At 29.9% G+C, this 8,444-nt stretch overlaps 1 pseudogene; it reads right to left on the reverse strand.

The window, feature by feature from the left end:
- Nucleotides 1–1,448: 1,448 nt before the first annotated feature.
- LOC125868763 (ethylene-responsive transcription factor ESR1-like) lies at nt 1,449–8,183 on the reverse strand (annotated as a pseudogene).
- Nucleotides 8,184–8,444: the final 261 nt, after the last annotated feature.

Below are 8,444 nucleotides of genomic sequence, written 5' to 3' on the forward strand. Positions count from 1 at the left end.
TACTTGACAATTCTATAGGGGGTGTGATAGTTAATTCAAATCTTTAGATGCATAATTGTATAGAGTAAAAATAATCGAGACATAAGTAAAGTTAAATGTGTGGTTGAATTGAGCAAAGATACATTAAAAATGAGCAAAATAATAATAATACTCGAAGAGATCGATGGAGCAATTCACCCCATAGAATTAAATCGGACATATACTTATGAACATTAGGAGGAAAAGTCATTTGCACACATTAATAATCATTATGAAATCATTCCACGAGTAAAATTTGACGTTATTTTTACTTTTGAATATCATTCATCACAAATAATAAAAATTAATGATGGACAATCTATTCCTGAAAAGTTACCCCTATAAAAAGGGTAGGATCATCATCTTGTGAATCATTAATTTCCATATTCTAATATCTTTGGTAATTTCATTACTTGTTCGATTAGCTTATCAATCAATTACTTAAGTTAACCTTCCTCGAAGGCTGACTCAAACTATATTAATCCATTATTTACTTAATATATTCAATTTATCATGAACTTATTTCTTATATGCTTAATTATTTATTTACCTCAATTGAAACAATATATCTTATTTTTTAAATTTCATACAAATTCAACTAAATCTTTTTTATGAATAAAAAGTAAAATGGGCTGAGAGAGAGTAGCCAACAACTCATAGTTCAATTCCAATTTTAGAGAATTCATATACTCAATTCTAACTAACTTGTTAGAGTCTAAAGCATAGTAAATTATTAATATGCATATTTTACTTTGAAAAGATAATTAAGTAATTAACTCACAAGTTGAAATAAAAATTATAAAATTGGATATTACTTCAGAACTCTTTATTATTTTGTAAACCAAAGTAGTACTAGTACTTCACTTTCTACCCTTTTTAAAAAAGGTGATTTTTTTTTTCTTTTCTGCAAGAACAAGGCAAGATTGACAGTATACACCAAAAGCCCATAATTCCGAAGATAGAAAATAGAAAATTAATTGTACCAAAATACAAAACATGCATGAAGTACAGTATTTGAAAAATAAGTCAACACAACCAAATAAACTTTCCCTAAAAGCATATGTAGCCAGGAACTTGAAAAAAAAAAAACTTTCAACACCAAACAACGTAACAAACAAACATTCCGTTAAATCTTACAGTTGTAAAATATAAAACCAGAAATAGATGCAACTAAAAAAAGAAAAAAAATGTTCATCGCAATCGATTCAAAACGTTGAATTTCTAAATTTTCACAAGGTATCATTTCAGAGATTCGTACTAAATCACAAGCTAATAAAATTGCTTTACGTACGGAAGAAAAAAAAAAGAAGCTGGAGGAATGATATATGTTAAGAAAATAACACTGCTATATTACTGAATAAACTCTTACATTTCAAATCAAGAAATTTCTTGTTTAAACCAGAAACAGAACAAATCCAGATCCCCTTCTAAATACTAGTAATTAATTAATTAAGAAGCATATAATAGAAAATTAGTACATTAAGTCAGGTAGATAAAAGTCGTGCAAGATGTAGTACAAAGTTTAAGCATTTTGCAGCTTAGCTGCAAAAATACTGAGAAGATCTGGATACTGAAATATGTCTCCCATCATGTTGTCTCCTGGTGACACCTGAAGATTTCCTGGAAAATAATCCACTGGAAATGATGACAATGACGATGACGACGACGAAAATAATCCAAAATCACTGTTTAAACCACCATCATTAATCTGCACCTGTTGTGGTTGTTGAGAGAAAATATTACAAAATTCTCCGTAATTAGGTGATGATGATGGCAGAGACTTAATGGGCTTGGGCTTTGGGAAAAAACCATTTAAGGCCTCTTCTAATAATCCAGAATCAGACGGCTCAGATGGAAAAAAATCCATCCCTGCAGCAGAATCATGTGCGGTAGTACTACTGTTGTTGACAGTAAAATGGATGGTGTTATCAAATTTGGGGACTTGAGTGGTCATGACAGAAGAGCTGGGAATAACGGTGTTGCTGCTAGTGGGCAAATACGAACAGAAGCTGTTCGTATTGCTATTATTCATGAAATTCGGCAGCTGTTCGTACAGATTAGGCATATTCATACTACCAGTCACGTTCAAATTACTTGCAGTACTATTGTTACTGGAATTTGAACTCAGAAGTTCACGAAACAGAAGCATATTCAAAGAATCATTACTTTTCTGACAAGTCGAACCAATAACATGACCACGCCCCGTAGAACCATAAGGACTAGAGGAATGAAAAAAGGGTCTATTAGACAAGTCCTTAAGAGTATTAGAACTCTGATGATAATAAGGCGATGTTGATTTCAAAGAGTTATACGACGAATGAATATTAAACAAAGCATCGTTCGTACAAGTGGGTTGGGTAGGAGTAGGACAAGGAGGGTAAACGAAATTAGTACGTGCTTTAACACCACGCATTGCTCTAGCAGCGCAATCATAAGCACAAGCAGCTTCTTCAGCGGTATCAAAAGTACCAAGCCACCTCCTTTCTTTAGACTGAGGATCACGAATTTCAGCTGCGTATCGTCCCCATGGACGACGACGAACTCCGCGGTATCTTACCGCGGAGGGACCAGTAGTAGTGTCTTTCAGTGATCTTTTGTTTGATGAACAAGAAGATCTAGTTTTATTAAGAGTGGTAGAGTTTGTAGTGTTTTGGAGAGGAAGATCAGATTCTTGATTAAGTCTTCTCATTGCATTTTCCATTTTTTTTTTTCAATATGAAAAAAATGCAAAAGAAAATTTGGTAGGGTTTTTTTTTTTTTTTCCTTAGGACAAGGTTGTTTGTGCAGGAGAGAATGTAAGTAGTAGGGATATATGGATTTTGAGGTTGTATTTATAATGGGATTTGTGTTGTGGTTGCATCAATAAAGAAGAATTTACGCGTTGCACGGCCATTAAATAGAAAGTAAATACTCTACAGCTAGTACTACAAAGGAACCCAACACACACTACTAGAAAAAAAGAAAAAAAAAAATCCACACCAAAATTTGTATTGGTCGGATCAGTTTTCTCGCATCTTAATTAATTTTACTAGTTAATTGTCACCTCCCAACAACAACAAGTATCAAGTAATTCTGTTCATCAAGCTTGCACATATAGGAATAGAATTACCTAGTACTATATTTTTTTCTCCATTGAGTTTGAACATCAGATTTCAGGATTCAACAATCACTTCATTGACCAATGGCTATACCCTTGTGCTTTCAAATGTAATTTTTCACTCATTTTGATTGAATAAAACAATAATGCCTTTATTCTTTTTCCCATTGACTTAATCCAAATATCTGTGTAGGATAGCTATTGAACAATTTTTTTAGTAAGAAATTTCGATAATAAAATAGTAACGTTTTAGTAGAGGTGATATTTTTTTTTTTTCCTTTTCTAATTCAATCTAAATTACCTTTACATATAAGAGACGACTCATAGTACTGTAATAAATGTCTACTTGTAATTCAAAGTTTACCAATCAGTGCTAGGATTACCTTTATAAGTAGTAAGTTGGAATAAATATGATTTCATACCATTGGTCTATGTTATTTACTTTATATGAGAGTATTTGATGGAATACAAACTCTCAAAATGTTTAACTTTGATGTATATTAATTATATTATAGTAGCATTAAATAGAAAGTTAAAAAGTTGTTTGATAAAGAAAATTAAAGGGATAACATATCAAAATTTGAAAATAAAAGTAGTACGTTTAGTGAATTTAATTTCTTAAAATTTACTCCTTTCATTTTGAAAATATTTTTTACACCTACTAATGTTTTTAGTAGTAATGATGGATGAATTATAATGTAAGGGAAAAAAACTAGTCATTTGAAAATAAGGTGCCTACAAACGATGTCGTTGCATGATATATATTCGATAATATATAATCATCCAAATCCTATACGATGCTCCTGTTTATTTCTCATTAATTAAAAGAATAAATGTTGCAACCACCATTTTCTATTACTATATTATCTCCAACATAATGTATTTAATTTGTCAATCTAGCGTTATGATGAAAATTTCTCATATAATAACATGTGAGTTCAATTTTACTGTTTTTTTTCTTTCTTTGATGCTAATGTATTTATCAAATTTTAAAAAGGCCAAGAGACCTGATATTTTTAATTTAATTAAAGAATGCAGCATAAATAACAATGCAACATTTTCCTTAAGCTAAGTCGCTAATTAGCGTATAACTCCAATATATTTCGTCATTATTAAAAAAATTACTTTTTTAAAAAAAAATGAGGAAAGAACGTAACATTATCATACAAACTTGATAATTAAGTTTGTATGATAATTTAAAAATTGAAATGAAAACCAATTAATTGAACACGAGTGAAGCATAATTAAGTGGTGTAGAAATTGATACATACAAACTCATAATTAGTAATAATGGTTTAACGACGTTCCAAAAAATTAGTTGGGGGAATGTGACAGCTAAAAGCGTGATCATGCAGTAAAAGCCTTTCATCTATTCCCAACACGATGATAATTATCTCCGTCGACTTTTAATTGTCGTATTTTTTTTTTAATTAAACTATAAAAAAATTATAAATATTTTATGATGTATTTTTCATCATATTGATATGTAAAAAATTGTAATTTTTAGTACTTTTCGTATTGTGTTTGAATATCTGAACTTTTTATTTAAAATATCAAATTAACGTAATTTAATTTAATTTTAAAAATTAGTTAAATTAACTTTTAAAAACACAACATAACAAATAAAAGTTGACGAAGGGAATATATAGTACAAAAGAAAAGATATAGAAAATAAATTGTTGCATGAAATATGTCGTACTGACGATGTATTCAAAGAAGCTTTGTGTTTCATTAGTTAATGAATGATTTTACAGTTTAAGCGTTTGACCTTGATTATACCTAACCAATTTTATTACTGTATTACTCTGAGGACTCATATGACTGAAGAATAAATTATCTTTGAGATTATTATTTAGTAAGTAATTATTTTATGATTGTTATTCCATTTTTAATATGGGATAAAATTAAACGTTGAGATAACTTATTAATCTAGGATAACTAAGTCTGGAATAAGTTAACTTGTAATTTTATCCAACCAAACATAAAATAAACTATCCTAAAAATTAGTTTCAAATTAGTTATTCCTTATCCCTCGTACCAAACGAGCTTTCAGATAACAAGACACCACTTCAATTTAATTCTTTTTTTAAAAAAATATAAACTATGTTCTAATTAATGAATGAAACTTTTTACACATTAATCTCCACGCGGATGCGACAGTGAGATAAAATGGTATGGCAAAGATGGAGCTCGTGAAAAAAAAATGGAGAACAGAAGTTTCTGAAAAATTAAAATAGATGTCAAAAAAAATATATTCATTGATAATGATTTTATTTTTTGGCACCTAGAAATAAGTAAACATTAGCATTAAGCATAGTATACTTGTGTTTGCAAAATTCTAATTAGAAACAATTATTTTTTATTTAAGATGTCAGTCTAAAAATTTCCATTTTCACGTACCAAACATATAGTATATTTATGAAGTTTTTAAATATTTTTATTGAATGGCATTAACTCTAGACCCTTGCCTCAAAAAGTACATTCTTCTCAAATTATGTTATGGATTATTTACATTTCAAGACAATAATAACGAAAAAAAAAAAGATATAAGTAGTAAATTAGAATTATTATTACTTAAAAGGATCGAGAATGACGCTCCAAAAGAAGGGGTCAGCATCAGAATGTCTAAATCTAACATAAAAGCAAATAGTCGGGATTTACGGGAAAAAGGATATATAAGATGACAGATTAATTTTTATTTTCTTCAAAAGAAATTAAATATTTTTTTAAAAAAGAAGATTTAATTTTATGGGGAAGTTGAAAAGCTTTTTTTCAACACAATATCCCTCTGAATGATTACACTGGCGGCGTTCAGAATTTGTTCCTCCTACTATAGTTTTTTTACTTTTTTTTAAAACTTTTAATGGTTCATTATATACAGAAATATGAGGCTAAATTTATTTATTTTTCCTATTATGTACAGGTAATGTTCCCTGCTTTTTTTTTTGTAAGTTCTGTAATTGTTTTAGGTTTTGAAAACCAAGAGTTTATGTTCACATGCCATTGTCTTTAAACTGTAGGTTTTTATACCTAGTCTTTTTAAAGCTGGTGGATGTAACCTAAAGTTTTAATCAGTAAAAATAATGGAACTTGTCTACATTAAAAAGTACCACTAGTATTAAAATTTAAATTATATATATTTGAACATGTTTGGGGTTCACAAGAAAAATATGTTAAAATTTGAGTGAGAAATAATATTTTCACTTGAAAAATACTTTTTAAGTTTTGAGGGAAAAATCGATATGATATATAATCAAATTGTTTATAATAATTGTGTTTGAAATTAATTATTTAAATTTATTAAATACTCTTTTTTTAATGTATGTATCAGGTTCGAGCTAAAATTACATGTTTCGTATTGAACATATTACTTACCGAGTTACCATCTATATCCAAGCTTATTGAAATTGGATATGAGATAATTTGAAGAGAAAACAATCTGAAGTTTTATTTTCTTTGTGTATTTTTGAGGCTTTTTAATTTTAATTTTTTCTATTTGAAGAAGAGAGTAGGAAGAAATGGTATACAAAGTATCTACCTGTCCTATAACAAATAAATTTAAAGTGCAATTATTTCTGTCCATAAGCTAGAAAATTTACAAGTTGCTTGTAATAACAATGCATTGAATTATTGCTTTTAATTAAAAGCATCAATTTATAAGTTAGGCTTATGACTTAACGCAATGCTGTCCGAAAATTTTACGAAGTCTTCCATCATGATTAAAAATCAGGGGAGTGTGTGCGCGCGCATCTCATCTTCATGAAAATGTAATAACTCAACTTCTAATTTCACTAAATTGTGATTAAATATGTCTTTTTTTTTAGGTTTTACATAAGTTTGTATACTTACTTGGGACCTAATAAGATGATCAGACTGAAAAAACAAATAACCACGTAAAATTTAAAAAATTCTGCTACAATCGCGAGATCCAATCAAAACCACAAAGGAGAAATGGAAGGTGTTGGGTTTAGCAAGGTATGAATGGGAAATAAAAAAGAGAAAATGGAAAGTGGAAGAACCAATGAAAAAGGGGGAACCAATTTTGGAGGGAAAATGAAAAGTCATCATTGCAAAAGTGCAAATGAAAGGTCATTTTTATCATATCGGTAGAAGAAAGGAAATTGTTGTCCTTATATTAGGAAACACTTCCTTTAGTTCTTAAAGGGTTAAGAAGAAGGTACCCCCTCGCGCCGTCGTCGTCGCTCGCTCGGCTTCGGCTTCAGATTTTGATTTTGATTTTGATGTGATTGATAATATTTTTGGACAAAATTTATTTAATCAATCTTGTTAAATCATTTCCTTTCTCTTATAAATTAATTCAGAATGTTAATTAAATAACAGAATTAATTTGGCGCAACTGAATTTATTTGAAATTCACGTGTAACGGTAATCCTTCTAAAAAGTCGTTACTTTTCCCAAACGGTATTCCTTCTGAAAAGTCGTTACTTTTCCAAAGGACACAATGTTCTGGAAAAAACGGGTCTGAACAGATTTTCTGAACAGATGCGTTCCTTGCTGCAAATGGCTATAAATAAGAGGTCTTTTTCGTTTTTTCAAACACTAAAATTTTCCCTCTCTGCATACATTTTCTTACATAAATAAAATTGTCGATCGACTGAGTCTGTGTGTGCTCTTGTTGTTGTTCTTGTGTTCGCTGAAGTTATTGAAGTTTGAGGTACCGCTACTTCTTTAACAGGTTAATCCGTTTTATCTTGGAAGGAATTAATCTGCAACCTCGGGTACAGTGAGGGGATTAAATTTCTTAAGGAAACACAGTGGTTTCTGTGGACTCGGATTAAAAATCATTCTGTCAATTTCATCTTTTTTCTGTTTTTGTATTTTTGACTAACCTGAAAACAGGAGATAACAATCTTAAGAAATTTAGTAGTTTCTGTATTTGAGGTTTCTGGAGATTAAAACCTTTATGGTTTTGTACTCTGTTTGAATTTTTAAAATTCATTCGGTTAACGATTAAAAGAACAAAAAACTTTATCGTTAAATCAGAAACAGTCTGTGTAAGAATTTAGTCTTTACTGGTAGTATTTCACATACTAAATTTGTCTGCCATTTGTGACAGAAAAATGACTAATTCAAGTCAAGTAAATGCTGGAACAGTAAGTGCTGCAACAACATCGGTTGCACACAATCGTTTAAATGCTGCCCTAGCACCGGCTGAGAAACCTACAAAGTTTTCTGGAGTCGACTTCAAGAGATGGCAGCAAAAGATGTTCTTCTATCTGACTACGTTGAGTCTGCAGAGGTTCATTAATAAGAACGTTCCTGTTATGTCGGATAAAACTCCGCCTTAAGAACGATTCTTGGTAACAGA

The sequence above is a fragment of the Solanum stenotomum genome, chromosome 6 (genome assembly GCF_019186545.1).
Source record: "Solanum stenotomum isolate F172 chromosome 6, ASM1918654v1, whole genome shotgun sequence".
NCBI classification, from domain to species: Eukaryota; Viridiplantae; Streptophyta; class Magnoliopsida; order Solanales; family Solanaceae; genus Solanum; species Solanum stenotomum.